Source organism: Hyposmocoma kahamanoa, unplaced genomic scaffold, assembly GCF_003589595.1.
Source record: "Hyposmocoma kahamanoa isolate Upper Pololo Valley unplaced genomic scaffold, ASM358959v1 148, whole genome shotgun sequence".
NCBI classification, from domain to species: Eukaryota; Metazoa; Arthropoda; class Insecta; order Lepidoptera; family Cosmopterigidae; genus Hyposmocoma; species Hyposmocoma kahamanoa.
The window spans coordinates 664,894-674,888 of NW_020653526.1; positions in this window are offsets into that span (position 1 = coordinate 664,894).

Below are 9,995 nucleotides of genomic sequence, written 5' to 3' on the forward strand. Positions count from 1 at the left end.
ACTTCGATAATTTACATTTTTTTTCAAATGCGGCAGCACCTCCTAGACAGCCCGAGGTCCCTACCGCCCCGACTCTTCAGCGCCCACTGGGACCTCTTTGGGAAACTATGGCTTAAAGGAATGAAACTGAAAAATATCTACTTCTCTTAACGTAACTTCATACCTTATCCACCTAAGACAAAATAAAAATAGTGACAAATCGGCCCTTTTTTACTGATCACGGCATTACACATAACAACATTTTTGAAAAAAGTCATTTGCGCCTTTTCAACTAACGGCGACAGTAATTATTACTACAAACAGTGACGCGGCTGCAGCGCCGCTGTAACACTTCTATAAGCATCTAATTTGAAAGAGCCCTAAGTAAGTATATTAACTTGCTGCATCGTGATTGTTGTAAAATTTTATTACTTGATATATATTTTATTTCACGTGAACACATTTTAATAACTAGATTAAGTTTAACTGGTCTAGAATTTTAATCCTGGCTTTTTATAGGTGGAAATATTCATGAAAAATACGTGATATATTGGGCATTGTGAATTTTTTAAAAGACTATCAACTCTTTAATAATTAGTTGAGAGCTTGTCGCTTTCATTTCATATTTGGATTACATTTTTTTATTTTTCAATGACGGAATATTTGTTTTTTTTTCAAATTAAAAAAGATAAAAAAAGCAAATATACGCTGTTTAGATCCAATTGAGAAATTGTAAAAATATTTGTATACTATGTACCGTTGTTAACCTGTTAACCATTAAATATTTATAAAGTTTTCCCTGCGCCACGTACCACCTATAGACTCATAAATAATGTCTTTATTACACCTATATGTATTAGACTAACTAAAATAAATAGCTTATTTATAGAATATTAATCATAAAATCAGAACGACTGTGAAAAATCTGTTAGATGCTTATATTTTGTTGTCATATAAAAATATAGTCATATTTGTAGAAACTTACAAAACATTTAAATAGTCCACTCGTAACTTTTGAAAGGAATTGATGTAAGTGAAACGGTTTTAAATAGAAAACTACTGTGAGACTCTGACATATTAACTAAAATATCAGATAACTTAAGTCGAAATTTCACTCGACATGTCGACTGTTTTTTTTATAATAACGTACACACTTATAGTCCTAGGGAAACCTGTATCACGGGTGCCATGAACACTCACACTGCGGTTGTCTAAATCGGAAATTACACTCTAAACCCACGAGAGAAATAAACGTGGAATCGAACCCGAGACCTCTGCATGGAGACCAGCATGCCAGTTCGGCCACAGAGGCAGTTAAATTTTGATGATTCGTTTTGATAGAGTGTTCGTACTTGTGATAGAAAAGCATTTAATCCAAGGAAAATACTTGAAGCTCTCGAGATTGGTCGTCATTCGAATTTTATCGGGATCTTCCAGCCGGAAAACAATGTCAGGTACTACATCAGTGGTTAGAGCGCATTCAAATTAAGTGCGGCTGCGGCACAGTGGTCATTACTAATTTTTATACAGTTATTTAGAAGTGCATTTGCAGTGCCATTAGAGGGGCTTTAAACAGAGACTCTTTCGCGTGTGATACAGGAATTGAGCGCACGTATAAAGACTTCGGAAGGAAAAGGGAAAGACTGCGCGAGACAGTCGCGCTCACAATCGTACGTTCCAAGGTTGCCTTTTAGGCTCAATTTATATTGCAACGGAACAGCATGGAAGCGAATTTTTGTAACGATATTGTACCTGTGTACAATTACACTATTGAACCGAACGTACTAGCAGTAGGGCTCTTTGTGAAAGAGTTCGTCGAAAGAAGTACTGCCACCTTAGCTATTTCTGTCGCCAAGCAGTAATGTCAGCACTACCGTGTTCCGATTTTGAAGGGTAAGGGTGCTGGTGAAATTATAGGCACATAGGACTTGTCAACTTATGTCTCAGGGCGACGGGTGCAGTGGTAGTGCCCCTCAGATCTTTGCGATTTAAAGCTGGGAATGGCGCGGAATCAAAGAGTCGCGTCGCGTCCTGTTTTTAACCGCTCGACTTCAACCAAGCGCCGAACAAAAATTTGTATCTTAATAATGGGAAAATGGAGATGAATATACTATAAGCGAAAAACATGACGCGACGCTTTGACTCTGCGCCAGTGTGAATTGAGCCTTATGGACAGGCGTGTAGCTTACCATCAGGCGCACGACTTGTTCGTCCCGTCACTTGAAGTTATGAAAAAAAAAGAACTTTATGAAAGGATTCCGAAGATTTTGACTCGTATCTAGTTTGTATCGTTACAAAAATTCGCTTTCATTCCATTCCGCCGCAATATAAATTGAGTCTTGCGCGGACGCTCTTCCGTTGTAATAAAAACAAACACGAACAATCGCGCACGAAAGAACTAACGATTGCGTGTGCAGGCTTTCTCGAGCGCAATTCTGTACGCTCCCGATCACGCACGATAGAGTTCTTAGTGAACTAAAAATTACTGAAATGCTACAGACACGCCACAGTCGCGTCACTGCTGCGCTTATACAACCGTCTAATTTTATATCGCCTTATGTGTGGATGAGATTTTAGACGTTGTTAGTGTAGTGTGTAATCCTGCTGAGTGACCGGAATCTCATGATTAAGAACCACGGACTGGTTCGAAAAATGACGAGCAAAGATTCGACTTAAATATCCGTTAATTTAGATAATTTTTAGTTTTATTAATCGGTTATCATTAGGCGTTACCCAAACTAGAGGGTACAAAATATAGCTTTCGGAACTCAATGTAATATTAGAAAAATAATAAAACAATCGAATTAATATAAAACAACTACTAGAGCAGATATTATCTACCAAAATTGTGTTTGTGAAATCAAATGCAATATTTCATGTTCAATAAAGAGGAATAATATCACTTACATAAAAAAAAAACTGCCAGTAAGTACATTTTTCATACGACTTTCGTAAAACAATATTAAATTTAACAGCTCAAATGACGAATGAATAAAGAATTTTAGTAGACTTAGCGTCGTATTCCAGAACTCTACTCAATACTCAAGTCAGGACTTGAGTATTGCAGTGAGCACTGAAAATCACACTCAAGTCCTTGCCATTAGGGTTGTATTTCCAGTGCTTGAAATCATACTCGAGTCTGCTCAAATCCTGACTTGAGCATTGAGTAGAGTTCTAGAATACGACCCTATGAAACCATTGACTTGATAAAAAGATCACAACATTAAGTGCGTAAACTCCATTTGTGTGGTATTTAACCATTTAAGTTAATCGGAGTCTATAAACTTTAAACAAAAATTTTATATGGATGACTGGAATTGAACCGTTGTTTTTTTTTCGTGGGGAAACCCTTCTAACGGCTAAAATCCCGCTGTGGCCTTCTCGAGAAGCTACGTCCTTACCCTCCCCCTTCTCTTCCTCACAACAAAACGGGCCACACCCCCAGTCGCCCTCTTCGCGGCTGCCAAAAATACTGGCAAACGGAGTCCCCGCGACCTCCTTCTACAGCATGACTGCTTCACAGAAGGAGACCACTGTCTCATGGGACACTTGATCCGCCAGCATAGCCGCTATGAACCAGTGTCTGTTTCAACGCTATGCTAAAAAGCGGTTTGAGATCCAATTCAAAGATCCGCAACGATAACGTAGAGAAATTCGTTCGCAGAGCGGTAGCTACGTTGTGGCAACAGACGTTGATCCAAGTGAAGCAGAATCTAAGGAATTTTATTTGCACTTGTTCGGTCTTCGTGTCAGTAATACCTAATAACAACGTAATGGAGTATTTTCACGAAGAAAACAGGTGAATATCATAAATAAATAATAAATAAATAAAATGTTTATTCCAGTAATATCTTGAATAGATCTTCGGTTTCCTCATACGATTTGAACTGTAGCCATTTTGTTATAAATTTCATGCATTCTCTATAACTTTTGGCGCATATTTCTAATTCCTTATTAATTAAATTATACAAATGGGCCGATCGCTTGTTGAATCATGATAGTAAAAATACCATGATATTCAATAATAATAAATAAATCTTTGAAAAGTGTCATACGCTGGCCACACCACGAACGAAGCTAAACTAACGCTTACATAGAATCTTTTCATACTTCGGTTCACATCGCGAACTAAGCTAACCGAGCTAATGAAATGAACCCAACGATCCCATTATTACACCACCACGATATCCAATTATTTTTGTGAAATTCCTCCACTAGTTTGTTTAATTATCGAACAAAGATCGAACACTTGGAAAAAAATCACTTGGATCTGGTTGGATTCGAACAAAGAACCAAAGGATTTCGCGAATTTTTTCATGTGCTTTCTTGCAGACCTTTGTTCTTTGTTGGTAATGAGTTTTTTACCGTAGCGCCATCTGTGAGGGAAATCTATGAAAGGTTTTCTTCACTCAGTAACGTTATTCTGCAAAAAAGCCACTAAAAATAAACGGTATTTGAACGGCCATCGAAAATTTTTAATAAAAATTTAAGTAGATAAATCTTTTCACGAATTTCATAAAAAAATGTTCAATGATTGCGTTTCATGAGAGGCTTAGGGTATTTTACAAAGTATAACTATATATGAATTAATCGTGATTCTGATCTATGTACCTTTAGGTTATACCTAATCACTGATCTTATGTATTGAAACATTGTATATAGAATATTAAATTTGTCGCTGTGTCAAGACGTCCACGTTACATCTTATAGTAAAATGGTTCTTCATGTTTGTTGTGTGTTTTATTTATATAATTGTATGTGAGAATAAAATTTCCTCTTTCATTATTTCTTTACAGAATTTAATCTTACTGGCTTTATTTCAGAATTTATTTATTTACAAACGAAATTCAAACCGTTTGAACAATGTAATCGTATACGTGTTCTGTTTGGTTCAGCAGCTTTTTTTTGGTTGCCTCTCCCGATCGGAAACTTTTGACATTTCTAATCGGAACAAAATAGTTGATTTAACTCACAAATTAGAAAGACATGGTAGGAATCAGGTTCATGTTCTCGCTCAGAAACTCATCTGATTTCGAGACTAACCGATCAGTTCGATTCCGTTTTGAATCAAAATCAGGACGCTGTTGTATTAAAAAAAAGTCATTGGTATATTTACAGTACCTATTGAAAACAGAGTTTGAAATCAATAGCTATGGGAAGGATTAAAAACCCATGGTCCACCCAGGTGGACATAGGTGAACTACGAGAAAAAATAATTGCTCATGGTCCACTGAGGGGATCTGCAGGTATGGTCAAAGAACCAATTTTTGAAAAAAATAAGATTATTTTCCAATTTATATAAATCAAACAAAATAACATTTTTTTTAACTGTATGATGGTTAATAAAATGATCCAATATTCAATATTCTTTAATTACATTCCAATAAAACTTTTTAACGATTTAAAAACTTTTTTTAAATCTTTCCTTCCGGACTGTACCCAAAACATTAATTTTTATTTGTTTGTTTAAGATGCATCTAAATAGCATGTAAATAGCTATCAGTTTAAAAAGGTAACAATTGAACTTAAACTTAAACCTTATTAACTTTAAATATAACATTAATTCGTGTAAAAACTCATACCTAAAAAACGATGAAAAAAATAAAGGAACAAAAGCCCGCCATTTTTCTATCCTAAAATCACGGATTTATCAAGCACAAATTAGAAAGATATATCAAGTTCGTGTCCGAAATATATAAATTATGCCTTTTTTGGTCGTTATTATTTTATTGGCTTGGCAACATGGCAACAAAATTTTGTAATATCAAAACGCAATTTGTGTCAAAACATAAACATGACGTGGTATAATCCGCCGCAGTGCGAAAGGTAGGCCTTCACTTAAATTTTTAACCAATTATCATACATTGAACTATCTTCTTAATTGGGTCGCGTAACAAAATTTAGTAGTGGAAATACAAACGAAAACAGCTGTATAAAGTATTAATAAAAGCGATAATACAAAATCTATGTGCTTAAAATTACACAAAAATGTCTAAGAACGCTCATGTAGTTGATGGCGAAGCGTCAGAATCTGATTCCGAGGTGGAATTAGCAAAATCTCCGGTAAGTAAAAATCATTCCTAGAACACATACGTTTTGCACATTTTTTTTTTCCGAAATTTTTTTAAAGTAAGTTGTTGTGAACATTCTTCAACATGTAGGTTTCACCATTGCTTTTTTTTTCACCTTTACGAAAGGCACCCATTGTTACTAAAATCTCAAATATTATTCCAGTGTCTAATAATAAACAGGTCAAGAAACATAGGTAGTTATAACTTTTTTTATAAAAAAAAAACCGATCTCAATCGTGGAATTACATCTTTTCAGTAAAACTTAGGAAATGATAAGTTTTATTGAATTTGGTTATCCAATAAACCGAACTCATCCCTTAATTTGACACTTAGAGGTGGAATATTTTTTTCAAATTTGTATGGGACCACTACTGAGTACCCCCTTTTGAACAAAAAAAGAATCATCGAAATTGGTTCAGCATTGACTCGAACCTTAATGGTTTTTAAATGTTGTAAAATTGTGATTGTAATATACCTAAGTAGTTGATTGGAAATAAATAAAAAAAAAAAAAAAAAAAAATTCTTGGTCACATAACAAAAATAAAAGTCTAATAGGGAACCTCCTATTTTCAAGTTTGTTAATAAAAACATAAATGGCCTATTATTTGTTTATCCTCTCTCAAATTACAGGGAGGAGATATCAGCACCAGTAAACGATACATCATAGCCGGTGAAGCTCCAGAATCAGATGAAGGTATGTAATTTAAACAAAGCATCTTCGATGTAATAAATGTGCTTTCAGAGGTAGATCAAGAAAAATCGAGATGGACTGGGCATCTGTTGCATGGACTGTAACAATGGAGAAAAGTATTCACCAATTGGTGGAAAAACTGAGCGAATGAATAGTCACAAAGCTGCCAATAAAACATCATAGTTTTAACATTACATTAAGCTTACTTTAAGCGTGTTATGGTACGAGAAGACAATGTAAGATTAAAGTAATATTGTTTTAAGTGGTTGTGGTAGGCCCCCCTTATCACATAACAATAATTTTATATATTGTTATTTCATATAATTTTCACATAGTATAATGTAATTTTTTAAACTCATATCTATAGTTAAACCTGACTCGCCGTGGAACTTGTCTGTTCGATACTAGTGTAATTTCCTGTTTGTTTCAATAGTACAGTTTACATTGTGAATCTTTGTTTTGACAAAATTATTATTGTTACACATAGGATCCTTCATGGTATAAAAGAAAACAAGTTTTTACATAGGTCAAATCTTGATTGCGCCCACTATTTAGTTAGTTCAGTTAGGTTAGTGTATGAAAAAGCAGACAGAACCAAATTTGTTTGTGTTTCTTAACGACTTATTGACTTGTTTGTGACAGACAACATAAGCATTTTTCTTCACTTACATAGTTATACTAACTCCAAAAATAATTATACTCAAAAACCTACCGTTAGTTTACAAACAGGCAATGGGAAATACAGGCACATGGGACTTGTCAGCTTATGTCTCAGGGTGAAGGGCGTAGTGGTAGTGCACCTTAGATCTTTGTAATTTAAGGCTCTGAGTGGCACTGTAACTATTATGGACAGTCATGTAGCTTACCATCATACACACAACTTGTTTATCCTGTCACTTCATGTTATAAAAAATATTATTTATAACATATGATTGTTATTAGAAATGATTGTTACTTATAATGAAATTATAGGATGTAAGTTTATATGAAACATTTGGTATATGAAGTGAATATCAAATGAGTTTATATGAAATGAAATTATGACAATTGAGCTTTATGTTAAAAATTTTTATGTGATATATGTATTACACATCCCTAATAAATATCTTGTATAGTGATTAGCAATCTCTTGAGATAAAGGTTTGTTATACTTGTTATAACTAAAGTAATCAACAATTTTAACAAAATTCAATTATTAGCCGCCATCGAGTATATGTATAACCAGAAATAGAGACGAAATGTCATTTAATTTGTTAACCGACTTCAAAAAAAGGAGGAGGTTCTCAATTCATTTGTATGTTTTTTTTTATTTTTGTATGTATGTTACGCGATAACTCCGCCATTTGTGAACCAATTTTGATGATTCTTTTTTTGTTGGAAAGAAGATACCTCAGGTGTGGTCCCATTTAAATTTCAAGAAAATCTAAGGGTGGCAAACTAGGTTATGAATGACTTTTGAGGTCGGATTTTATAACCGGAGATTAGGTTATTTGAAAACTGTTCTGCCATATCATTACTGTGACAACTGCGCTCCGTTTGGCCAGCCCGAATTCGAAGCGGGTGTCGTCAATTGTTTCACTTCAAATCGACCAGTTTACTTGAGTTTTGCTATAATGGACGAAAATGGCAATATTTAATTACCAATGAAATATGGTTCCGTTTGTTTTGTAATTAGATGTTTTGCTGCTTTTCCAACACCACCGAATGGAACAGCACGCCATTGTTAGAGATATTATCATAATAATAATAAATATTTCAGCTTTCTGATTTGTAATTTCAGTTCAAACGAGAGTTGATATGTATAAGTGATGTATCACTGATGAGTTACCAGAAATGTATGGCCTTTATTTCGTCTCATTTCTGGTTATATACTCGATGTTGGCCGCTGTAACCGCTTCTACCGGCGGACGCGCCACTTCGAAACTCGAGAGTAGAACAGTAAAAGTAATCCCCGTGTGCCTGTTTCTGAAGTTGCAAAACCGCAGAGGCAGACGGATCAATGCGACGAGGACGGCTTCACAAAGGTGGTGAAGAAGAAGAGGAAGCCCACCAACCGTAACATATGTGACACAGCACCGACAGAATAGAACTTTTTGGTCCGTCCGGCACACCGATGACGCTGCAGTACCTGTCACGACTATATTACACCACGAAGTTTGGGAAGATAGTGGAGTACATCAGTCTAAAAGCCGTGTCGAGCGGTTGGAGTACCGCCACAACGTGAATTTTAATTCATTTGTGGTGAGAGCGCCGACCAATCATCTGTCGGTCTTCATGAAAGAAGAATTTTGGCCGAAGGGAGTCACATACCTGGCACCAGATTGCGTCACACGTCGCCGACAAGTGCAATACGTGTAGATTAGTTGTTTAGTTTATTTTATTGTCATACTATATTGTATGTATGTTAGTTCTTATATAGGTCATGTGGCCTGAAATAAATGTCTAAATAAATAGATAAATAAAAAAATTAACTTACCTATCTGGGATCAGCGACACGAAATCTACAACCCCTGTATGAGGTTTTTTATATAAAAAAAAATTATAAAAATAATGTACTTTTTCTTTTTTTACAGAGAGCATTCTCGGGATGACTCTTTCTCACGATAGCAGCGACCTGGATGCTCCTCTCCACGTGGTCATGCCTCCCCCCACCACTCCGAATAAAATAATTTACAACTCCTTGCTTCATCAAAAATTATGTAAGGCTTGAAAGTTAATAGTATTACTGTAGTTTAAAAGTACATACATAAGCTCACGCCTTAGTCCCACAGAAGGGGTAGCCAGAGACCACGGAACGTCACTTTACGCTATCCCGACACAACTCTCGAGGCTCACATACATCAACTACCTTTTTCATACAATTTATTTTACTCTTGTCACTTCGTATCCCAGCCTTTTTGAGCACATCCTTGACCTGGTTAATGTAAGTCCTTCTGGAGACGACATTTTAAAACCCTTCCATCCACATTCGCATCATAAATCTGTTTGGTAATTCTTCTTACATCCATCCGCTTTTTTTTAAGTAGGTATAAGGTGACATTTTGTTATATGTTTCGTTTTTCTATAATATTACATGAGCGTGCACACATGGATTTAATAAGTCGGTTAGAATTTAAATGCGATGATTGTTACATGGGTCAATTTCAATGGTAATTAGATGTCAAAATATTATCGTAATATGAATAACGTCAATAACGTCTAAAAGTGAAAAGTTAGACAATGAATTTAGGGATTTATCATTAAAATATTCAGAC